General features: G+C 40.7%; 1 protein-coding gene across 5 annotated transcripts in view; it reads right to left on the bottom strand.

The window, feature by feature from the left end:
- Positions 1-26183, bottom strand: part of SLC20A2 (solute carrier family 20 member 2) — a 254933-nt gene that overhangs the window by 135543 nt on the left and 93207 nt on the right. The gene's annotated exons all lie outside the window — the stretch shown is intronic.

The following is a 26183-nucleotide window of genomic DNA, read 5'->3' as shown; positions in this document are numbered from 1 at the left end:
CACTGACTGAGCATGCACAGTTGTAATGGTCTCAGATGAATTCGCGCAAAAGGAACTATGTCCATTGCCGCGACCATCAAACCTATTACTTCCATGCACTGCGCTATGGAAGGAAGAGGAACAGAATGAAGTATTAGACAAGAGTTTAGAAGTTTTGATTTTCTGGCCTCTGTCAGAAAAATCCTCATTTCTAAGGAGTCTATTACTGTTCCCAAGAAGGGAACTTTTGTTGACGGAGATAGAGAACTTTTTTCTACGTTCACTTTCCACCCGTGAGATCTGAGAAAGGCCAGGACGATGTCCGTGTGAGCCTTTGCTTGTGGAAGGGACGACGCTTGAATCAGAATGTCGTCCAAGTAAGGTACTACTGCAATGCCCCTTGGTCTTAGCACCGCTAGAAGGGACCCCAGTACCTTTGTGAAAATTCTTGGAGCAGTGGCTAATCCGAACGGAAGTGCCACAAACTGGTAATGCTTGTCCAGAAAGGCGAACCTTAGGAACCGATGATGTTCCTTGTGGATAGGAATATGCAGATATGCATCCTTTAAATCCACCGTGGTCATGAATTGACCTTCCTGGATGGAAGGAAGAATTGTTCGAATGGTTTCCATTTTGAACGATGGAACCTTGAGAAACTTGTTTAGGATCTTGAGATCTAAGATTGGTCTGAATGTTCCCTCTTTTTTGGGAACTATGAACAGATTGGAGTAGAACCCCATCCCTTGTTCTCCTAATGGAACAGGATGAATCACTCCCATTTTTAACAGGTCTTCTACACAATGTAAGAATGCCTGTTTTTTTATGTGGTCTGAAGACAATTGAGACCTGTGGAACCTCCCCCTTGGGGGAAGCCCCTTGAATTCCAGAAGATAACCTTGGGAGACTATTTCCAGCGCCCAAGGATCCAGAACATCTCTTGCCCAAGCCTGAGCGAAGAGAGAGAGTCTGCCCCCCACCAGATCCGGTCCCGGATCGGGGGCCAACATCTCATGCTGTCTTGGTAGCAGTGGCAGGTTTCTTGGCCTGCTTACCTTTGTTCCAGCCTTGCATTGGCCTCCAGGCTGGCTTGGCTTGAGAAGTATTACCCTCTTGCTTAGAGTATGTAGCACTTGTGGCTGGTCCGTTTCTGCGAAAGGGACGAAAATTAGGTTTATTTTTAGCCTTGAAAGACCTATCCTGAGGAAGGGCGTGGCCCTTACCCCCAGTGATGTCTGAAATAATCTCTTTCAAGTCAGGGCCAAACAGCGTTTTCCCCTTGAAAGGAATGTTAAGCAATTTATTCTTGGAAGACGCATCCGCTGACCAAGATTTTAGCCAAAGCGCTCTGCGCGCCACAATAGCAAACCCAGAATTTTTCGCCGCTAATCTAGCCAATTGCAAAGTGGCATCTAAGGTGAAAGAGTTAGCCAATTTGAGAGCATGAATTCTGTCCAAAATCTCCTCATAAGAAGAATCTTTATTGAGCGCCTTTTCTAGTTCATCGAACCAGAAACACGCTGCTGTAGTGACAGGAACAATGCATGAAATTGGTTGTAGAAGGTAACCTTGCTGAACAAACATCTTTTTAAGCAAACCCTCTAACTTTTTATCCATAGGATCTTTGAAAGCACAACTATCTTCTATGGGTATAGTGGTGCGTTTGTTTAGAGTAGAAACCGCCCCCTCGACCTTGGGGACTGTCTGCCATAAGTCCTTTCTGGGGTCGACCATAGGAAACAATTTCTTGAATATAGGGGGAGGGACGAAAGGTATGCCGGGCCTTTCCCATTCTTTGTTTACAATATCCGCCACCCGCTTGGGTATAGGAAAAGCTTCGGGGGGCCCCTGGACCTCTAGGAACTTGTCCATCTTACATAATTTCTCTGGAATGACCAAATTCTCACAATCATCCAGAGTAGATAACACCTCCTTAAGCAGAGCGCGGAGATGTTCCAATTTAAATTTGAATGTAATCACATCAGGTTCAGCTTGTTGAGAAATTTTCCCTGAATCTGAAATTTCTCCCTCAGACAAAACCTCCCTGGCCCCCTCAGACTGGTGTAGGGGCACTTCAGAACCAATATCATCAGCGTCCTCATGCTCTTCCGTATTTTCTAAAACAGAGCAGTCGCGCTTTCGCTGATAAGTGGGCATTTTGGCTAAAATGTTTTTGATTGAATTATCCATTACAGCCGTTAATTGTTGCATAGTAAGGAGTATTGGCGCACTAGATGTACTAGGGGCCTCCTGTGTGGGCAAGACTGACGTAGACGAAGGAGGGGATGATGCAGTACCATGCTTACTCCCCTCACTTGAGGAATCATCTTGGGCATCATTTTCTCTAAATTTTGTGTCACATAAATCACATCTATTTAAATGAGAAGGAACCTTGGCTTCCCCACATACAGAACACAGTCTATCTGGTAGTTCAGACATGTTAAACAGGCATAAACTTGATAACAAAGTACAAAAAACGTTTTAAAATAAAACCGTTACTGTCACTTTAAATTTTAAACTGAACACACTTTATTACTGCAAATGTGAAAAAGTATGAAGGAATTGTTCAAAATTCACCAAAATTTCACCACAGTGTCTTAAAGCCTTAAAAGTATTGCACACCAAATTTGAAAGCTTTAACTCTTAAAATAACGGAACCGGAGCCGTTTTTATATTTAACCCCTATACAGTCCCTGGTATCTGCTTTGCTGAGACCCAACCAAGCCCAAAGGGGAATACGATACCAAATGACGCCTTCAGAAAGCCTTTTCTATGTATCAGAGCTCCTCACACATGCATCTGCATGTCATGCTTCCCAAAAACAAGTGCGCAATAAAGGCGCGAAAATGAGGCTCTGCCTATGATTAGGGAAAGCCCCTAGAGAAAAAGGTGTCCAATACAGTGCCTGCCGGTTATTTTACATAATTCCCAAGAATAAAATAATTCCTCAAAGCTATGAAGTATTAAAAATGCTTATATATCAATCGTATCAATCGTTTTAGCCCAGAAAATGTCTACCAGTCTTAAACGCCCTTGTGAAGCCCTTTATTCTTATGTAATAAAAATGGCTTACCGGATCCCATAGGGAAAATGACAGCTTCCAGCAATACATCGTCTTGTTAGAAATGTGTCATACCTCAAGCAGCAAAAGTCTGCTCACTGTTTCCCCCAACTGAAGTTAATTCCTCTCAACAGTCCTGTGTGGAAACAGCCATCGATTTTAGTAACGGTTGCTAAAATCATTTTCCTCTTACAAACAGAAATCTTCATCACTTAAATAGTACATACCAGCACTATTTTAAAATAACAAACTCTTGATTGAAGAATAAAAACTACAGTTAAACACCAAAAAACTCTAAGCCATCTCCGTGGAGATGTTGCCTGTACAACGGCAAAGAGAATGACTAGGGAAGGCGGAGCCTAGGAGGGATCATGTGACCAGCTTTGCTGGGCTCTTTGCCATTTCCTGTTGGGGAAGAGAATATCCCACAAGTAAGGATGACGCCGTGGACCGGACACACCTATGTTGGAGAAATTGGGGTTTCATGTCCCTTTAAGCCTTCAAACTCCTGTGTTTTTTTATTTTTCTCCAACATATTTTTCTCTAACAACTCTCAGAAGAATCTTTCGTACTCTCTTCCACTCACAGAGTGTTTTTAAATTTGATGAAGTTCTATTACCTCCTATTACAAATCATTATTTAATACTACCAGCATTATTTGTTGTGTAAATCACATAATGGGCTTAAAGGGGCAAATAGGTCAAAAATGACACGTTCCCAATTTAGGTAAAAGCATACAAGGAATATTGGTCTTTATTGAAGCCTAGCACATTTCCATGAGAAGAAAAAAAAAGAAAAAGAAAAAAGAACGCAGAAGTAAACTGAAAATCTTTAAAATTGTACGCTTTCTCAATTGTGAAGGTTTACTTCCATGTCCCTTTACGTTTCCTAGCAAGATATTTCTGCAAGGAAACAACGGAATTATGCACTCATGTGTGCCACTTCTTAAAAGGACACTAAGGGGTCAATCAAAGGCTTTGCAAGCCTTTCGACCCCCTACCACTGCAGGTTTTTACAAGAGAGCCTGCACGCCGTATTTAACAAGCAGTGGTCATCACTGCTGTGCGCGGGCAGGGGGTGGGATTGCACGTGAGCGCAAAATAGCACTCATGTGCAATGCTGAATTCCGCCAGCGGAATTTAGCCCACCAGAGGCGAGTTGCTGCAGACAGGGGCGCATATATGCGCCCCTGTCTGCCGCAACTTGATAAATTAAAGCCTTAATACATTTAATTTTTTTATCATTGTTTTATCTAAAAGAATTGTATCCATGGACAGTGCTGCAGAATATGTTGGTGCTTGATAAATAAAAGTATAATAATACTAATAATTTCATGCACCTCCTTCTAATCATGGGTGCTGCGATTATGGAACCTAGGTTGCACTGCAGGTATCTGAAGGAGAGTTACTGCACATGCGTAAACAAGTCGGCACTAGAATGTATTAAAAGATCGATTTCAACATGGCGGGACCTATGATTAGAGGGAGGCAGGTATAACCTTAGTACTATGCTTATAACATGTATTTAGGGCTAGATTATAAGTGAAGCGCAAAATATCGCTTCCCCGAAAACTATATTTGCAATCAACATATTACAAGTTAGGTGCAATCCAAACGCAACCTTGCGTTTGCATTGCACGGAAGCATTGCGCTCACAGAACAACTTTCCAATGCACTTTCTATTAGTTCATTTGTTTTGTTCTCTTGGTATCCATTGTTTAAAATGATACCTAGGTAGGCTTGAGATGCTAATTGGTGGCAGCACATTTATGCATCATCCTGTGTGTTCCCAGTAGTGCATTGCTGCTTCTTCAACAAAAAATATCAAGAAAACGAAGCAAGATAAACAGGACTAAATTGGAAAGTGGTTTAAAAATGTATCATGAAAAGAAAAATGTTGGTTTTCATTTATTTCTATTTTTTTTTTCTTCATAACATTTCAGGTGCAACAATTATGTTTTCTACTTTCACATACCTTTTTAGTCGCTTGTAAGCTGCCAGCATAAAGAACCCCTGAGCTTACTTGCAAGAGCCACCTTCATGCAAAGTCACATGTCAGCAGCCTACCACATAATACAAAAGAAAATCTATATACAAAATTTGGACTTTATCTAGATGGTGTCTAAAGCACAGAAAAAAAAGTTACATCACTCAAAGGAAAAAAAGAAAAAAAAAAGGTAGTTAATGAATGCTGAAATATTGATTGTCAAACTACTGTTCAGGTCACCCTGATCTGCTTATACTGCTCTCCAAAATTACATTGCTTAACCCTTTGAGTGCTAAGCACTTTCCCACCTGGGTGCTAAGATTGCTTATATTTTTTATTTTTTGAACAATTTTTTTTTTAACTTTTGTTTATTTGTTTTTCAGACTTACACTGAAAGGTTAGGGCGATTACCTTTCCAATGGTGGGTCTTGGGGGTCTGTAGCTGCTTAGATGCCTGAGATACAGGCTTCTAAGCAGCATGCCCCCTGCTCCTATACTTAACATTGTTAAGTATATATAAAGTTGCGCAGTGACGTCATTACGTCATTGCGCGTGACGTCACCACGCAAAACGGGAAGCCCCGGCGATGCCTGTCACTCTACAGGCACGATCGCCGTGGTAGGAGTGGGTGGGAGCCCCCAGATCTCCCTCAAGGTGGGAGAGTGCTAGTGACGGCTCAGAGCCGTCATTAGCACTCAAAGGGTTAAGCTCCACCAGCAATGCAGCTGTATGATCAGGGGAGTACATATACACACACACACCTACATTATCAAGAGATTATGCCACAGAAGAATATGAAGAACTGTGAAATGTATCAAGAAATATTTATATTTTAGGAAAAATCTTAAAAAACAACAACAACAACACCACACATATAAGCAATATAACAATTTAACAGTAGCACATGTTGGTGCTCAGGGTAAATATTTAAAGAATGACAAAAAGGTGAAATAGGTCACCTTGCAGAAAATGGAAACAGAGGTCATAAGGGACAGCCAGGTCACAGCTGTTTAGTTTACAGGACAGAAAAACAGTTAAAGGGACATTTAAGCTATATCATAGTGAACATTTTTATTAAGCCTAGCAACCTTGCACCTCTATGTGTTTAACCCCCCTACAAAGCAATTAAACATATAGCATAAGTATCTCTCGGGAAATGAAAAGCACTAATAATCCACTGTTGCGCATCCAATCAGAAGCGCTAGTCGCATGACTAGGGCTGCTGATTGGGTCAATGGCTGTTTCTGTTTGGGACCAGCATGGCTTTTTAGAGTTAGAGCATGCAATTTTTCTCTTTACTATAATGACCTTTTGGTGAAATTGTATATAGGATGATTTAATAAAGTATTGTAGGTTTACTTTTTTCCTAAATATTTTTTTCTAAACTGAGTTAAGTTGTTCTCAGATTTTTGGTTAGCTTAAAATATATATAATATTTTATTGTTGGGAATTTTATTTCTACTCATTTTCTGCAGGTGGATACAAATCAACGCTTAATAAAACAAATTTTAAAAAAATTTACATTTTTTTTTTAATAAAATGCTTTTTGAGGGGAAAAATAAATAAATCTATCTAATAGTTTCTATTTAAGATATGGTATAGTCCAAAGGTTATTTATCCTGAAATAAGGATTCATTTTTCATTTTGTATCATTAGGTTATATTCATGGCTTCAATGTTTAATTTATTGGTAAATGAAAAGCCCATTTAAAATGTCATTTACTCCCAGGTGTTTATGTAAAATTATTTTGGGCAATTTTTGTTTCTAGAAGATAACAGATTATTGATTTTGCAGTTCTCAAAATGCTAAATCTGTGCCTGCAGAGATGACATTCCTCTTCTTCACAGCAATAATGTTATACAATAAACATTCAGAGAAAAAGACCTTAATTCCATTGTTCCTCTGCAGTTCTATTTACACAGAATCAACCCCTTGTCTATTAAAGGGCCACTGTAAGTAAATATTTTCTATGCCTGTTACTAACTAACTACCCCAAATACGCTTTTTATCAATAGCATTTCATTAACATATCTCTACCATATATCAGAAATCTTGTCTGCAAATTTAATTGTTTTCCAAACCCACTCCGTGGGTATCCTTTGCTCTGTACCAATCCGTTTACAATACCTAGGTTTCAAAATGGTGCTTTAAACACAATTTCATTGGTTTAAGTATTTTGAACACTCAGTGCTGAAAATAGTGGGCAGGATAACGTGACATCATCGGCGAATAAAATATATAACTTTTAGAACGTTATGAAACTTCGTTTTGGAGAAAATATAGGTCAGTAGGTTTTAATTAATGTTTATTAACTTTAATATGTTAGTGGTTTAGCTTAAAAATTATAACAGAAAGTAATCCTTTAAGTGCTATATTTCAAGAAGTTAAATATTAAGATTCTATCCAGCAAGAATGTAGACATAGGGGCCGATTTATCAAGGACCAAATGGCTCCTGATGTCCCTGTTTAAGCGCAAGCCTTCAGGCTCAATGGAGACAGCAGTTATGGTCCGCCTGCTCTGAGGCTGCGGACATCAATCCACCCGATCTCATACGATTGGGCTGATTGACAACCCCAGCTAGCGGCCAATTGCCCGAGAATCTGCAGGGGTGGCATTGCACAAGCAACAGCTTGTGCAATGATAAATGAAAACAGCGTATGCTGTCGGCATTCATTGATGTCTGTCGGACAAGATCCGCTGAGCGGATCATGTTGGACAGACCAATGATAAATTGGCCCCTATGTAGTAAACTATTAGTTGAAGCAAGTCTTACATACTATTTATTTAAATTAAATCCGCCCTGGAAGAAAGTGACAAAAATATCTATTTTATAATGAGCTTTTTTTTTTATTTATTTAAAATGTAATAATGTAAGTATAGATTACCAGCTTGTGAAATTTCTGTAAGGTCAACTAATGCAGAATGGTGTACCATAAAGTGTTTTGAAAGGTTTAGGAAATATGTTTAAAGTGATGGTAAACCCTAGCATTTTTGAAACGCTAGGATTTACCAGTGCTACAAATAAAAGGGACTTTCAGTCATGAAGTATAAAATACTTCATGCTGAAAATTCCTTTATTTGCCTGCAGCGTATGCCACAATGAATGCCTCAGGCCGCCCACGGAATAATGCTATTTTGTCAATGAGGCGATGTAAGCAAATAGAGTGCTAGCCATACATTGGAAACGTCACCTCAGCGCGGCATACGCTGCAGACAAATAAAGGATTGAAAGTCCCCTGTATTTTAAGTTTATCATTATGCTATAGAACAGTGTTTCTGAATTCCAGTCCGCAAGGCCAACAGACCAGATTTAAAGGATTTTCCTACCTGAGCAAAGGCGAGACAGTAATAATGACCGAGCTAGTTAACAGCCTTAGAAGGGAAATACTTAAATTCTGATAAAGGGACACTGAACCCATTTTTTTTCTTTCATAAGTCAGATAGAGCATGCAATTTTAAGCAACTTCCTAATTTACTTCTATTATCAATTTTTATTTGTTCTCTTGCTATCTTTATTTGAAAAAGGCATCTCAGCTAAGGAGCCAGCAAATTTTTGGTTCAGCCCCTGGACAGCACTTGTTTATCGGTGCTGTCCAATCAGCAAGGACAACCCAGGTTGTTCACCAAAAATGGGCCGGCATCTAAACTTACATTCTTGCTTTTCAAATAAAGATACCAAGAGAATGAAGAAATTGTGATAATAGGAGTAAATTAGAAAGTTGCTTAAAATTGCATGCTCTATCTGAATCACAAAATAAAATTTTTGGGTTCAGTGTCCCTTTAAGTTAGGGCTCTTGATTTAACTCATTGAGTGACACCTATTCTTTCTGTCACTTCACCACAGCTCCAAAAGGAATCTAGATGTTACAACATATATAATATAATTTTCCCTTATATAAGGAGATAGTTTACAGAGGCAGAGCTTGCAATGTATTTCTTTACCATCACTATAACAATTTCTTGATATTTACAAGCTACATTAATAGGGGCATGTTGTTATCCAGACATTTGTACAGGAGTTAAAAGGGACAGTCTACTTGAATATTTTTATTGTTTAAAAATTCGGATAATATCTGTATTACCCATTCCCAGTTTTGCATAACCAACACCGTTATATTAATTATTAATTTGGTCTACAAATCTGTTTAAAATTTAGGAGCAAGGAAGAATAATTAGGAGCCAGACATACTTTTAGGAGAAAGACAGTGGGATTTGTATATAGATCTATGGAAAATAACATACATTTTTAGGAGCCAGGGGTAAAATTCTAGGAGCCAGTGGCTACCTGGCTCCTGGATTTGTCAAGCCCTGTATTAATAAACTATTTTTATTTTAACCTTTGATTATCTTCTATCTAAAGCCTCTGCAGACTGCCCCCTTATCACAGTGCTATTTACAAACGTGCCTTTTAGCCAGTGTTGCCTCCTGCATAACTCCATGAGAATGAGCACAATGTTATCTTCATGGCATACATGAACTAGCACTGTGAAAAAAAACTCTAAAATTCACTGAAATGGTGACCTTTAAGAGCTTAGAAATCAACATATGAACCTACCAAGGTTTAGCTTTCAACAAAGAATACCAAGAGAACAAAGTAAATTTGATGTTAAAAGTAAATTGGAAAGTTGTTTAAAGGGACAGTCTAGGCCAAAATAAACTTTCATGATTCAGATAGAGCATGTCATTTTAAAGAATTTTCCAATTTACTTTTATCACCAATTTTGCTTTGTTCTCTTGGTATTCTTAGTTGAAAGCTTAACCTAGGAGGTTCCTATGCTAATTTCTTAGACCTTGAAGGCCACCTCTTTTCAGAATGCATTTTAAAAGTTTTTCACCACTAGAGGGTGTTAGTTCACGTATTTCTTAAAGATAACACTGTGCTCGTACACGTGAAGTTATCTGGGAGCAGGCACTGATTGGCTAGACTGGAAGTCTGTCAAAAGAACTGAAATAAAGGGGCAGTTTGCAGAGGCTTAGATACAAGATAATCACAGAGGTTAAAAGTATATTAATATAACTGTGTTGGTTATGCAAAACTGGGGAATAGGTAATAAAGGGATTATCTATCTTTTAAAACAATAAAAATTATGGTGTAGACTGTCCCTTTAAAATTGTATCCCCTATCTAAATCATAAAAAAGTTTAATTTTGATTAGACAGTCCCTTTAAGCAGAACAGTGGTTTAGCATCAAAAGGTAAAACTCACATACGGTTATGATCCACTGAAAACGGAGATGGCTAAAATACAGCAAGCTGCTATCCAATTAAGCGTTTGGTTTCAATACCTTCCATTTCAGCAGGGTGGAAACTGCTTTAACGCAGCCATAATTATTTTAATGATTAACGTCAACCCAAACACAGCAGTGAAACTGTGAGCAGCTTCCAGTCTAAAACAAAGTCAAGCTGTTTTGTTGTGTAAGCCAGCATTAAAAAAAAGTAAATAATATTGCTGTAAAATCATTATTTGCTTGATGGTATTTTCTACAGCATAAATTGAGAGCAATCGGATGGAGTTTAGATGAAAATTTCATTTACTCTACCAAAACTGGTTTTATTCATCAAGACTACAATGTCTAATAGATGTTCTGAAAGGACAAAGATGTTTTTCTGCACACACTGCGGTAATTGACTAGCACAGTTGCCAACGGTCCCTTTTTTCCTGGGAAAGGCAAGTTTTTTTGCTTCTTGTTACGGCCTTTTAAAAAAAGGGACATCAAATCTTTTTTCTTTCATGATTCAGAAAGAGCATGCGATTTTAAGCAACTTTCAATTTACTCCTTTTATCAATTTTTACATTCCTACTTTCTTTAAAAAACAGAATTTATGCTTACCTGATAAATTACTTTCTCCAACGGTGTGTCCGGTCCACGGCGTCATCCTTACTTGTGGGAATATCTCTTCCCCAACAGGAAATGGCAAAGAGTCCCAGCAAAGCTGGCCATATAGTCCCTCCTAGGCTCCGCCCACCCCAGTCATTCGACCGACGGACAGGAGGAAAAATATAGGAGAAACCATATGGTACTGTGGTGACTGTAGTTAGAGAAAATAATTCATCAGACCTGATTAAAAAAACCAGGGCGGGCCGTGGACCAGACACACATTTGGAGAAAGTAATTTATCAGGTAAGCATAAATTCTGTTTTCTCCAACATTGGTGTGTCCGGTCCACGGCGTCATCCTTACTTGTGGGAACCAATACCAAAGCTTTAGGACACGGATGAAGGGAGGGAGCAAATCAGGTTACCTAAACGGAAGGCACCACGGCTTGCAAAACCTTTCTCCCAAAAATAGCCTCCGAAGAAGCAAAAGTATAAAATTTGTAAAATTTGGCAAAAGTGTGCAGTGAAGACCAAGTCGCTGCCTTACATATCTGATCAACAGAAGCCTCGTTCTTGAAGGCCCATGTGGAAGCCACAGCCCTAGTGTAGTGAGCTGTGATTCTTTCAGGAGGCTGCCGTCCGGCAGTCTCATAAGCAAATCGGATGATGCTTTTAAGCCAAAAGGAAAGAGAGGTAGAAGTTGCTTTTTGACCTCTCCTTTTACCAGAATAGATGACAAACAGAGAAGATGTTTGTCTGAACTCCTTTGTAGCTTCTAAGTAGAATTTTAGAGCACGGACTACATCTAAATTGTGTAGCAAACGTTCCTTCTTTGAAACTGGTTTCGGACACAAAGAAGGTACAACTATCTCCTGGTTAATATTCTTGTTGGAAACAACCTTTGGAAGAAAACCAGGCTTAGTACGCAAAACAACCTTATCTGAATGGAACACCAGATAGGGCGGAGTACACTGCAGAGCAGATAACTCTGAAACTCTTCTAGCAGAAGAAATAGCAACCAAAAACAAAACTTTCCAAGATAATAACTTAATATCTATGGAATGTAGAGGTTCAAACGGAACCCCTTGAAGAACTGAAAGAACTAGATTTAGACTCCAGGGAGGAGTCAAAGGTCTGTAAACAGGCTTGATCCTAACCAGAGCCTGAACAAATGCTTGAACATCTGGCACAGCTGCCAGTCGTTTGTGTAGTAAGACAGATAAAACAGAAATCTGTCCCTTAAGAGAACTCGCAGATCATCCTTTATCCAAACCTTCTTGCAGAAAAGAAAGAATCTTAGGAATTTGTATCTTATTCCATGGGAATCCCTTGGATTCACACCAACAGATATATCTTTTCCATATTTTATGGTAAATCTTTCTAGTTACCGGTTTTCTCGCCTGAACCAGAGTATCTATCACAGAATCTGAAAACCCACGCTTTGATAGAATCAAGCGTTCAATCTCCAAGCCGTCAGCTGGAGGGAGACCAGATTTGGATGTTCGAATGGACCCTGAACAAGAAGGTCCTGTCTCAAAGGTAGCTTCCATGGTGGAACCGATGACATATTCACCAGGTCTGAATACCAAGCCCTGCGTGGCCACGCAGGAGCTATCAAGATCACCGAGGCCCTCTCCTGTTTGATCCTGGCTACCAGCCTGGGAATGAGAGGAAACGGTGGAAACCCATAAGCTAGGTTGAAGGTCCAAGGTGCTACTAGTGCATCCACTAGAGTCGCCTTGGGATCCCTGGATCTGGACCCGTAGCAAGGAACCTTGAAGTTCTGACGAGACGCCATCAGATCCATGTCTGGAATGCCCCATAATTGAGTTAACTGGGCAAAGATCTCCGGGTGGAGTTCCCACTCCCCCGGATGGAAAGTCTGACGACTCAGATAAACCGCTTCCCAGTTTTCCACACCTGGGATGTGGATCGCAGATAGATGGCAGGAGTGATCCTCCGCCCATTGTATTATTTTGGTCACTTCTTTCATCGCTAGGGAACTCCTTGTTCCCCCCTGATGATTGACATACCCAACAGTCGTCATGTTGTCTGATTGGAATCTTATGAATCTGGCCTTTGCAAGCTGAGGCCAAGCCTTGAGAGCATAGAATATCGCTCTTAGTTCCAGAATGTTTATCGGGAGAAGAGACTCTTCCCGAGACCATAGTCCCTGAGCTTTCAGGGATTCCCAGACCGCGCCCCAGCCCACTAGACTGGCGTCGGTCGTGACAATGACCCACTCTGGTCTGCGGAAGCTCATTCCCTGGGATAGATGGTCCAGGGTCAGCCACCAACGGAGTGAATCTCTGGTCTTCTGATCTACTTGAATCACTGGAGACAAGTCTGTATAGTCCCCATTCCACTGTTTGAGCATGCACAGTTGTAATGGTCTTAGATGAATTCGTGCAAAAGGAACTATGTCCATTGCTGCAACCATCAACCCTACTACTTCCATGCACTGAGCTATGGAAGGACGTGGAACCGAGTGAAGAACTTGACAAGTGCTTAGAAGTTTTGACTTTCTGACATCTGTCAGAAAAATCCTCATTTCTAAGGAATCTATTATTGTTCCCAAGAAGGGAACTCTTGTTGACGGAGACAGAGAACTTTTTTCTATGTTCACCTTCCATCCGTGTGATCTGAGAAAGGCCAGAACGATGTCTGTATGAGCCTTTGCTTTTGAAAGGGACGACGCTTGTATTAGAATGTCGTCCAAGTACGGTACTACTGCAATGCCCCTCGGTCTTAGAACCGCTAGAAGGGACCCAGAGTACCTTTGTGAAAATCCTTGGAGCAGTGGCTAACCCGAATGGGAGGGCCACAAACTGGTAATGTTTGTCCAGAAAGGCGAACCTTAGGAACTGATGATGTTCTTTGTGGATAGGAATATGTAGGTACGCATCCTTTAGATCCACGGTAGTCATAAATTGACCTTCCTGGATAGTGGGCAGAATCGTTTGAATGGTTTCCATTTTGAACGATGGTACCCTGAGAAATTTGTTTAGGATCTTTAAATCCAGAATTGGTCTGAAGGTTCCCTCTTTTTGGGGAACTACGAACAGATTTGAGTAAAATCCCATTCCTTGTTCCGTCATTGGAACAGGGTGTATCACTCCCATCTTTAACAGGTCTTCTACACAATGTAAGAACGCCTGTCTCTTTATTTGGTTTAAGGATAAGTGAGACATGTGGAACCTTCCCCTTGGGGGTAGTTCCCTGAATTCCAGAAGATAACCCTGAGAATCTATTTCTAGTGCCCAGGGATCCTGAACATCTCTTGCCCAAGCCTGAGCAAAGAGAGAGAGTCTGCCCCCTACTAGATCTGGTCCCGGATCGGGGGCTACTCCTTCATGCTGTTTTGTTAGCAGCAGCAGGCTTCTTGGCCTGCTTACCCTTGTTCCAGCCTTGCATAGGTTTCCAGGCTGGTTTGGGCTGTGAGGCATTACCCTCTTGCTTAGAGGATGCAGAATTAGAGGCCGGTCCGTTCCTGAAATTGCGAAAGGAACGAAAATTAGACTTATTCTTGGCCTTGAAAGGCCTATCTTGTGGAAGGGCGTGGCCCTTACCCCCAGTGATGTCTGAGATAATCTCTTTCAATTCTGGCCCAAAGAAAGTTTTACCTTTGAAAGGGATGTTAAGCAATTTTGTCTTGGATGATACATCCGCTGACCAAGACTTTAGCCAAAGCGCTCTGCGCGCCACAATTGCAAACCCTGAATTTTTCGCCGCTAATCTAGCTAATTGCAAAGCGGCATCTAAAATAAAAGAGTTAGCCAACTTAAGTGCGTGAACTCTGTCCATAACCTCCTCATATGGAGTCTCTCTACTGAGCGACTTTTCTAGTTCCTCGAACCAGAACCACGCTGCTGTAGTGACAGGAACAATGCACGAAATGGGTTGTAGAAGGTAACCTTGCTGTACAAAAATCTTTTTAAGCAAACCTTCCAATTTTTTATCCATAGGATCTTTGAAAGCACAACTATCCTCGATAGGAATAGTAGTTCGCTTGTTTAGAGTAGAAACTGCCCCCTCGACCTTAGGGACTGTCTGCCATAAGTCCTTTCTGGGGTCGACCATAGGAAATAATTTCTTAAATATAGGGGGGGGGACACGAAAAGGTATGCCGGGCTTCTCCCACTCCTTATTGACTATGTCCGCCACCCGCTTGGGTATAGGAAAAGCGTCGGGGTGCACCGGAACTCTAGAAACTTGTCCATCTTGCATAATTTCTCTGGAATGACCAAGTTGTCACAATCATCCAGAGTAGATAACACCTCCTTAAGCAGTGCGCAGAGATGTTCTAATTTAAATTTAAATGTCACAACATCAGGTTCAGCTTGTTGAGAAATTTTTCCTGAATCTGAAATTTCCCCATCTGACAAAACCTCCCTCATGGCCACTTCAGATTGGTGTGAGGGTATGACAGAACAATTATCATCAGCGCCCTCCTGCTCTTCAGTGTTTAAAACAGAGCAATCGCGCTTTCTCTGATATGCAGGCATTTTGGATAAAATATTTGCTATGGAGTTATCCATTACAGCCGTCAATTGTTGCATGGTAATAAGCATTGGCACGCTAGATGTACTAGGGGCCTCCTGCGTGGGCAAAACTGGTGTAGACACAGTAGGAGATGATGTAGTATCATGTCTACTCCCCTCATCTGAGGAATCATCTTGGGCAATTTCATTATCTGTGGCAGTACTGTCCTTACTTTGTTTGGACGCTATGGCACAATTATCACACAATTTTGAATGGGGAGACACATTGGCTTTCATACATATAGAACATAGCTTATCCGAAGGCACAGACATGTTAAACAGTCTTAAACTTGTCAATAAAGCACAAAAACCGTTTTAAAAACAAAACCGTTACTGTCTCTTTAAATTTTAAACAGAGCACACTTTATTACTGAATATGTGAAAAAGTATGAAGGAATTGTTCAAAATTTACCAAAATTTCACCACAGTGTCTTAAAGCATTAAAAGTATTGCATACCAATTTTCAGAGCTTTAACCCGTAAAATAACGGAACCGGAGCCGTTTACAAATTTAACCCCTATACAGTCCCAGCTACAGCCTTTGCTGTGACCTAACCAAGCCCAGAGGGGAATACGATACCAAATGACGCCTTCTAGAAACTTTTCCAACTATTTTCAGGTCCTCACACATGCATCTGCATGTCTTTCTCTCAAAAACAACTGTGCAGTAATGGCGCGAAAATGAGGCTCAGCCTACAACTGGAAAGGCCCTCCCTGACTGGAAAAGGTGCCTAACATAGTGCCTGACGTTAAAAAACGTTCCCCAAGTTTATAAGTGTGAATTATAAGCATAAACCTGTATAAAATGTCCAAATAAAGCAAATCGATTTAGCCCATAAAAGTGTCTACCAGTTTTATAGCCCATATTAAGCCCTTTATTCTGTTTGAAAACTAAGAAAATGGCTTACCGGTCCCCATGAGGGGAAATGACAGCCTTCCAGCATTACACAGTCTTGTTAGAAATATGGCTAGTCATACCTTAAGCAGAAAAGTTTGCTAACTGTTTCCCCCAACTGAAGTTACTTCATCTCAACAGTCCTATGTGGAAACAGCAATCGATTTTAGTTACCGTCTGCTAAAATCATCTTCCTCTCACAAACAGAAATCTTCATCCTTTTCTGTTTCAGAGTAAATAGTACATACCAGCACTATTTTAAAATGACAAACTCTTGATAGTAGAATAAAAAAACTACATTTAAACACCACATACTCTTAACCATCTCCGTGGAGATGTTGCCTGTGCAACTGCAAAGAGAATGATTGGGGTGGGCGGAGCCTAGGAGGGACTATATGGCCAGCTTTGCTGGGACTCTTTGCCATTTCCTGTTGGGGAAGAGATATTCCCACAAGTAAGGATGACGCCGTGGACCGGACACACCAATGTTGGAGAAAGATAGCAAGCGAATGAAGAAAAATTGTTTATATGAGTAAATTAGAACATTGCTTAAAACTGCATGCTCTATCTGAAACCATGAAAGAAAAAATGTGGGTTTCATATCCCTTCAAGCTTGTTCCTTGTTGAATTCACTAGGCGCTAGCCACAAACCCTATGCATTATCCGATTGGTTGTGCATCCGGTGACCTCACTGAGACACAGGCGAATCAGATCATGCATTAATGCCCGAGGGCAGATACGCTCTAGAGAGTTTGTTTCTAGTTAGCGCCTCGGGCACCTCAACTGCCTCTGGGAACCTACTCATGGGTCCCACCCCCCACAACGTGCTTTTAAGGAATGAAAATATGATAACATTTCAATATAAAATTCATTTTTTTTTAGCTTTTTCTATAAAATATCTCTGAAATGTGTGCTAGTTCCACTGCTTTAAAAAACAATCAAAAAAACATGCTTCCGTCAAACTTATGAATAGTAAAATTTATCTGACCCAAGAGCATTCTACACAGTGATTGGTTAGCTAAAAGCACTAAAAAAAACCTTAACCCTGGGCCTAACTGTCCACAACAAAGGAGACCACCAACCCAAATTTCAGCATGTTTTTTTTTAGAGATCTATTCCCCAAAACAAAATGTTAATGATTTTAAAAACCTTAAATAATTCAGCTGCCCGTTATGATTCTAGGGGTGTAATAGCATGGGTCTCTCTGTCAGCCCCACATGGTTACAGTTCTTGAAGCCCCTTGAGACAGGTGACGTACAGGATACATCACTGTTGATGTGGGGGTTAAAACATTTCTTTGTACACAGAGTTTTTGCAGTTCAGTGCTTAAAAGTGACATGAAACCAAATACAGTATTTTCATTTCAAGATTCAGATAGAGTCTATAATTTTAAAGTAGTTTCCAATTTACCTCTATTATCACATTTTCTTTGTTCTCATTGTATTCTTTGTTGAATAGGATTCCTAAGTAGCTAACATACACATCTCTGGAGCATTGTATGCAGGAAAACACTACAGCCATTTAAGGCTCTTTGCAAATGTATACAATTGTTAAAAAACTGCTACCATATATTGTTCCTGACACGTGCACACTACTGAGCCTACGTACCTGCTTTTCAGCAAACAATACCAAGATAATGGCCTATTACACACGGACATAATATTTTTTTGCTCTTCTTGTTGTTTCTCAAAAAAGTTATCATCACCTTATGAAAACGTGGCAGCATAATCGGTAGCTAATCTCAATAAAAAAGGGCCCCAGATTGTTTTAATATAACAAAGGTCTAAAATGACTCGTCTCTCTTTGACAGTGCCAAAATATTGTAATAGATATTTATTTTTCATTAATACGCTTAATGGATTATATTGACCAATGTGACCAACAATTTAGCATCACTTTTACAAACCTCAAAATGCATTTTATGTACCTGCCCCTTTCCAAAATAAAAACAGGCGAGTACCAAGGAGATATTTTGTGACACTCCTGTACCAGATCCATCCATGCAGTTCATAGCCCATACTGGGAAAAGCGTATTCATAATTGCCGTAAGGGACACATTTTTGTCTTTCCTCTAAATATTTGTTTGTGGCGGTTCTCAGACAGAATGCCGAAGCACATTTGTCAGACATATATGTCCGAGAGACTATATTCCGAGTGGAGAAATGAAAATTATTTATCTTAACTCGCGGGCCCACGTACGCTACTCACTATCAGATGGTAAAGCCTCGTTATACAAGAACATTTGGCCGAGGGCAGATACGCTCCGAAGTGTTCTGTTAAAATCAGTGCCTCGGGCACTGCAACCGCTTCTGGGAACCTAACCATGGGTCCCACCCCCCACAACGTGCTTTTAACACATTCCCCTCCCCATACATATCCTATAACGTTTCCCATAAATATAATTATATGTTAATATATTATTAAAAATATAAGCTAATTTAATTGTTTTATGTTTGTGCTTTTTGTAATATTTTAAATAAAGATTCACTCTACATCATGATAGAGTAAGGCTGTGATGGGTCCATGAGGAGTAGAGCGTGAGTAGAAATCGGACACATTTGTCCGCGGCTGGACTGTTATCCAACGGACATTTTTTGTCTGTCGGATTATTATCCATCACACAAACATCCGTCGGATAACAGTCAGGTCACAGTTTGTGGCACATAAGAAATGCACAGCTTGTTTGTAGCTATTCTCCAAAAAGATACACATATACTCCACCAGCCCTGGACCAGTTCATTTTTAATTTTTTCAAGCGGACTACTAGTACAAATTGTAGTGATATTTTTCCACTACTGTTTACAGGTGATTGTATATTATACGATTCTATTAACCCCTACAAGAAAGGAAAAACAAACAAACAAAACAAAAAAACAACCCTGTGGTGCATAAATGTTCTAATAGTCATGAAACCCAAAATAAAAAAAAATAAAAAAAAAAAAAAAAAAAACAACTTTGCAATATTTTTATTTTATTCCCCTTTTCTGTAAAAATAATTTAATTATGAAAATCATTTGTTTTCTCTATCCATATCCTACAAAGAAATGGTTGCTTCTATGTTGAAACCTAGGTGTTCGAATTATCTATATCTTCTGGTGGGAATAATGAATGACAGATATTAAAAAAAAAAATTATGCTTACCTGATAAATTTCTCTCTTTTGCGATGTACCGAGTCCACGGATTCATCCTAACTTGTGGGATATTGTCCTTCCTGACAGGAAGTAGCAAAGAGAGCACCACAGCAGAGCTGTCTATATAGCTCCCCCCTTAACTCCACCCCCCAGTCATTCGACCGAAGGCCAAGGAAGAAAAGGAGAAACTATAAGGTGCAGAGGTGACTGAAGTTTACATAAAAAAATACTGTCTGTCTTGAATAGACAGGGCGGGCCGTGGACTCTGTACATCGCAAAAGAAAGAAATTTATCAGGTAAGCATAAATTCTGTTTTCTTTTGCAAGATGTACCGAGTCCACGGACAAGACAGGAACCTAAACGGAAGGCACCACTGCTTGCAAAACCTTTCTCCCAAAAATAGCCTCCGAAGAAGCAAAAGTATCAAATTTGTAAAAGGTATGAAGCGAAGACCAAGTCGCAGCCTTACAAATCTGTTCAACAGAAGCATAATTTTTAAAAGCCCATGTGGAAGCCACCGCTCTAGTGGAGTGAGCTGTAATTCTTTCAGGAGGCTGCTGTCCAGCAGTCTCATAAGCCAAACGGATGATGCTTTTCAGCCAAAAGGAAAGAGGTAGCCGTAGCCTTTTGACCTCTACGCTTTCCAGCATAGACAACAAACAAAGAAGATGATTGGCAAAAATCTTTGGTTGCCTGCAAATAAAACTTCAAGGCACGAACCACGTCCAAGTTGTGCAACAGACGGCCCTTCCTAGAAGAAGGATTAGGACACAGAGAAGGAACAACAATTTCCTGATTGATATTCCTGTTAGAAACAACCTTAGGGAGGAACCCAGGTTTGGTACGCAAAACCATCTAATCAGCATGGAAAACAAGATAAGGCGAGTCACATTGTAATGCAGATAGTTCAGAAACTCTTCGAGCTGAAGGGATAGCAACTAGAAACAGAACTTTCCAAGATAGAAGCTTAATATCTATGGAATGCATGGGTTCAAACTGAACCCCCTGAAGAACTTTAAGAACTAAATTGAGACTCCATGGCAGAGTAACAGGTTTAAACACAGGCTTAATTCTAACTAAAGCCTGACAAAAGCCCGAACGTCTGGGACATCTGCCAGACGCTTGTGCAACAGAACAGACAAAGCAGATATCTGTCCCTTTAAGGAACTAGCGGACAATCCTTTCTCCAATCCTTCTTGGAGAAAAGACAAAATCCTAGGAATCCTGATCTTATGATAGATCTTCCTGGTGACAGGCTTTCGAGCCTGAATCAAGGTATCTATGACCAACTCAGAGAAACCCCGCTTTGATAAAATCATGCGTTCAATCTTCAAGCAGTCAGTTGCAGAGAAATTAGATTTGAATGCTTGAATTAACCTTGAATCAAAAGGTCCCGTCTCAGTGGCAGAGTCCATGGTGGCAGAGATGACATGTCCACCAGGTCTGCATACCAAGTCCTGCGTGGCAACGCAGGCGCTATCAAAATCACCGAAGCTCTCTCCTGTTTAATTCTGGCAATCAGACTCGGAAGGAGAGGGAATGGTGGAAACACATAAGCCAGGTTGAACGACCAGGGTACTGCTAGAGCATCTATCAGTACTGCCTGAGGATCCCTTGACCTGGATCCGTAACGAGGAAGTTTGGCGTTCTGACGAGACGCCATCAGATCCAATTCTGGTGTGCCCCATAGCTGAACCAGTTGAGCAAACACCTCCGGATGGAGCTCCCACTCCACCGGATGAAAAGTCTGACGACTTAGAAAATCTGCCTCCCAGTTCTCCACCCCTGGGATATAGATCGCTGATAGATGGCAAGAGTGAGTCTCTGCCCATCGGATTATCCTGGAAACTTCTATCATCGCCAAGGAACTCCTGGAGACTTCTGACATCGCTAGGGAACTCCTGGTTCCCCCCTGATGATTGATATAAGCAACAGTCGTGATGTTGTCCAACTGAAACCTGATGAATCCGGCAGAAGCCAGCTGAGGCCACGCCTGAAGAGCATTGAATAGCGCTCTTAATTCCAGAATATTTATCGGTAGGAGGGCCTCCTCCTGAGTCCACAAACCCTGTGCTTTCAGGGAATTCCAGACTGCATCTCAGCCCAGTAGGCTGGCGTCCGCCGTCACAATAACCCATGCTGGCCTGCGGAAACACATTCCCCTGGAAGGTGATCCTGTGACAACCACCAAAGAAGAGAGTCTCTGGTCTCTTAATCCAGATTTATCTGAGGAGATAAATCTGCATAATCCCCATTTCACTGTTTGAGCATGCATAATTGCAGTGGTCTGAGATGCAAGCGGGCAAACGGAACTATGTCCATTGCCGCTACCATAAGTCAGATTACCTCCATACACTGAGCCACTGACGGCCGAGGAATGGAATGAAGAGCTCGGCAGGAGGTTAAAATCTTTGATTTCCTGACCTCCGTCAGTAATATTTTCATGTCCACCAAATCTATCAGAGTTCCCAGTTCTCTTGTGAGAGGAATAAGAGAACTCTTTTTCATGTTCACCTTCCACCCAAGAGATCTTAGAAAGGCCAACACTAAGTCCGTGTGAGACTTGGCAAGTTGGAAAGTCGACGCTTGAATTAAGATGTCGTCTAGATAAGGCGCCACTGCTATGCCCCTCGGCCTTAGGACAGCCAGAAGGGACCCTAGCACCTTTGTGAAGATTCTTGGCGCCGTGGCGAACCCGAAGGGAAGAGCCACAAACTGGTAATGCCTGTCCAGAAAGGCAAACCTGAGGAACTGGTGATGATCTATGTGGATAGGAATGTGTAGATACGTATCCTTTAGATCCACGGTAGTTATATATTGACCCTCCTGGATCATTGGTAAAATAGTCCGAATGGTCTCCATCTTGAGGAATGGAACTCTTAGGAATTGGTTTAGGATCTTGAGATCTAGAATTGGTCTGAAGGTTCCCTCTTTTTTGGGAACCACAAACAGATTGGAGTAGAAACCTTGCCCCTGTTCTGTTTTCGGAACTGGGCAGATCACTCCCATGGTAAAAAGGTCTTCTACACAGCGTAAGAACGCCTCTCTTTTTGTCTGGTTTACAGACAATTGAGAAAGATGGAACCTCCCCCTTGGAGAAGAATCTTTGAAATCTAGGAGATACCCCTGGGTTACAATTTCTACGGCCCAGGAGTCCTGAAGTCTCTTGCCCAGGCCTGAGCAAAGAGAGAAACTCTGCCCCCTACTTGATCCGGTTCCGGATCAGGGGCTACCCCTTCATGCTGACTTAGTGGCAGCAGCAGGCTTTTTGGCCTGTTTACCCTTGTTCCAAGCCTGGTTAGGTCTCCAGGTTGGCTTGGATTGAGCAAAGTTCCCCTCTTGCTTTGCAGCAGGGGAAGAGGAAGCGGGACCACCCTTGAAGTTTCGAAAGGAACGAAAATTATTTTGTTTGGTCCTTGTCTTATTTGACTTATCTTGAGGGAGGGCATGACCCTTCCCTCCAGTGATGTCTGAAATGATCTCTTTCAGTGCAGGCCCGAATAGGGTCTTACCTTTGAAAGGGATGGTCAAAAGCTTAGATTTAGATGACACATCGGCTGACCAGGACTTAAGCCATAACGCTCTTCGTGCTAAAATGGCAAAACCTGAATTCTTTGCCACTAACTTAGCAAGATGAAAAGCGGTGTCTGTAATAAAAGAATTAGCCAATTTAAGGGCCTTAATTCTGTCCAAAATATCATCTAGTGGGTTCTCCATCTGAAGAGCCTCTTCTAGAACCTCAAACCAAAAAGCAGCTGCAGTGGTTACCGGAACAATGCACGCTATAGGTTGAAGAAGAAAACCCTGATGAACAAAAATTTTCTTTAGGAGACCCTCCTTTTTATCCATAGGATCAATGAAAGCACAACTGTCTTCAATAGGTATAGTTATACGCTTAGCCAGAGTAGAAATAGCTCCCTCCACCTTAGGGACCGTCTGTCATGAGTCCTTTATGGTGTCAGAAATGGGGAACATTTTCTTAAAAACAGGAGGGGGAGCGAACGGAATACCTGGTCTATCCCACTCCTTAGTAACAATGTCCGAAATCCTCTTAGGGACCGGAAAAACATCAGTGTAAACAGGAACCTCTAAATATTTGTCCATTTTACACAATTTCTCTGGAACGACAATAGGGTCACAATCATCCAGAGTAGCTAAAACCTCCCTGAGCAATAAACGGAGGTGCTCTAGCTTAAATTTAAATGCCGTCATATCTGAATCTGTCTGAGGGAACATCTTTCCTGAATCAGAAATCTCTCCCTCAGACAGCAAATCCCTCATCCCTACCTCAGAACATTGTGAGGGAATATCGGATACGGCTACTAAAGCGTCAGAAGGCTCATCATTTGTTCTTAACCCAGAGCTACTGCGCTTCCCTTGCAACCCTGGCAGTTTAGATAAAACCTCTGTGAGAGTAGTATTCATAACTGAAGCCATATCTTGCAAGGTGAAATTATTAGACGCACTAGAAGTACTTGGCGTCGCTTGTGCGGGCGTAACTGGTTGTGACACTTGGGGAGAACTAGATGGCGAAACCTGATTTCCTTCTGTCTGAGAATCATTTAATGCCAAATTCTTATAAGTCAAAATATGCTGTTTGCAATTTATAGACATATCAGTACAATTGGGACACATTCTTAGAGGGGGTTCCACAATGGCTTGAGTTTCCTCAGTATCAGACAAGTTTAACAGGCTAGTAATGAAGCAAGCAAGCTTGGAAAACACTTTATTTAATGAAAAAAACACAATTTGCAAAAAACGGTACTGTACCTTTAAGAGAAAAAAAAGGCATACACAAGCTGCAAAACAGGTTAAAATTGCTTCAAAAATTCCGACATTTTAACAGTGTACCCACTAAGCTTTAGAAGGATTGCACCACAAGTAAAAAAGCAATAGACCCCCAAAAGAAAAAAACGGATTGATAATTGTCTAAAACCGGTTAAAAACCACTAACGCACCTTGCCACAGCTCTGCTGTGGCCCTACCTGCCTTTAGGAAGCGATAATATGGGGTTTAAAGCTTCAATTAGTCCCTCAGAAAACTCTCAGGACCTCAGGAGAAGTTGCTTGCTGCTTGTAAATGTAGGCCCCGCCCACCTCACTCGATGTTGCTGGGGCCTACACAAAACTAACAAACCCTGCCTGAAAGCCTTGTGGGTTATATACAACCCCAAAGAACCCTCAAGCAAATGTCCCATAAAACAGAAAACGTTACTCCCAGACACAAAAACATTTGTCCCAAATTCACATAAACTGAGTGCCCACAAAAAATTAACATTTTATGCAAGCTAGTAAAAACCACTGATAACACTAGGATTACTGCTTACCCTTCCCCTAATGGGGACACTGTCAGCCTTTCTGAGTTAACACTCAGATATGACTGAACATACCTCATTGCTGTATAGCAAGAAACCGTTCCTCACACTGAAGTTTTCCTGTACTCCTCAGCTCATGTGGGAACGGCAGTGGACCTTAGTTACAAATGCTAAGATCATCATCCTCCAGGCAGAAATCTTCATCTATGTCCTGCCTGAGAGTAAATAGTACAACACCGGTACCATTTAAAAATAACAAACTCTTGATTGAAGATAAAATAAAACTAACAGTTTAACACCTCTTCTCTTTACCCTTCCTCCTTAGAGCCAGCAAAGAGAATGACTGGGGGGTGGAGTTAAGGGGGAGCTATATAAGAAAGCTCTGCTGTGGTGCTCTCCTTGCTACTTCCTGTCACGAAGGAAAATATCCCACAAGTTAGGATGAATCCGTGGACTCGGTACATCTTGCAAAAGAAACAAACGATCCAAAAGAAAAAAAAACAACCCTGTGGTGATAAATGTTCTAATAGTCATGAAATCCAAAAGAAAAAACAAACAAAAAAACAACTTTGCAATATTTTTATTTTAGTCCCCTTTTCTGTAAAAATAATTTAATTATGAAAATTGTTTTCTCTATCCATATCCTACAAAGAAATGGTTGCTTCTATGTTGAAACCTAGGTCTTCGAATTATCTATATCTTCTGGTGGGAATAATTAAGACAGATATTAAAAAAAAAAAAAAAATACAAACAAGATTGTGTGGAAACCCAGTTAGACAATTACTTTAACAATCCTATACATTTTAAAACATGCAACAGCATATTATTCGCAGGCTAATCTTTGCTTTAAACTTTTAAAGGGATGTAAAACACAAACATTTTCTTTTGAGATTCAGACAGAGCAGATCATTTAAAAAAAGTTTCCAATTTACTTCTATTATCAAATTCTTAATGTTCCCATGATATTCTGTGTTGAAGAGATACCTAGGTAGGCATCTGGAGCACTAAATGACAGGAAATAGTGCTGCCATCTAGTGCTCTTGCAATTGGATAACATTCTTGCAAAACGGTTGCTATATAGGGCTCCAGAAATAGTACTCCTAAGCATACGTCCCTGATTTTCTACAAAAGTTACCAAGAGAACGAAGAAAAATTCATAATAGAAGTAAATTAGAAATGGAGTTTAAAGGGACAGTCAACACCAGAATTTTTGTTGTTTAAAAAGATAGATAATCCCTTTATTACCCATTCCCCAGTTTTGCACAGGCAACACAGTTATAATAATACTCGTTTTACCTCTGTAATTATCTTGTATCTAAGCCTCTGCTGACTGCCCCCTTATTTCAGTTCTTTTTACAGACATGCAGTTTAGCCAATCAGTGCTCACTCCTAGGTCACTTTACGTGCATGAGCTCAATGTTATCTATATGAAACATGTGAACTAATGCCCTCTAGTGGTCA

Source organism: Bombina bombina, chromosome 2 (assembly GCF_027579735.1).
Source record: "Bombina bombina isolate aBomBom1 chromosome 2, aBomBom1.pri, whole genome shotgun sequence".
Lineage (NCBI taxonomy): Eukaryota > Metazoa > Chordata > Amphibia > Anura > Bombinatoridae > Bombina > Bombina bombina.
The sequence above is the reverse complement of the archived record's forward strand: the minus strand, read 5'-3'. Positions and strand labels throughout refer to the sequence as shown.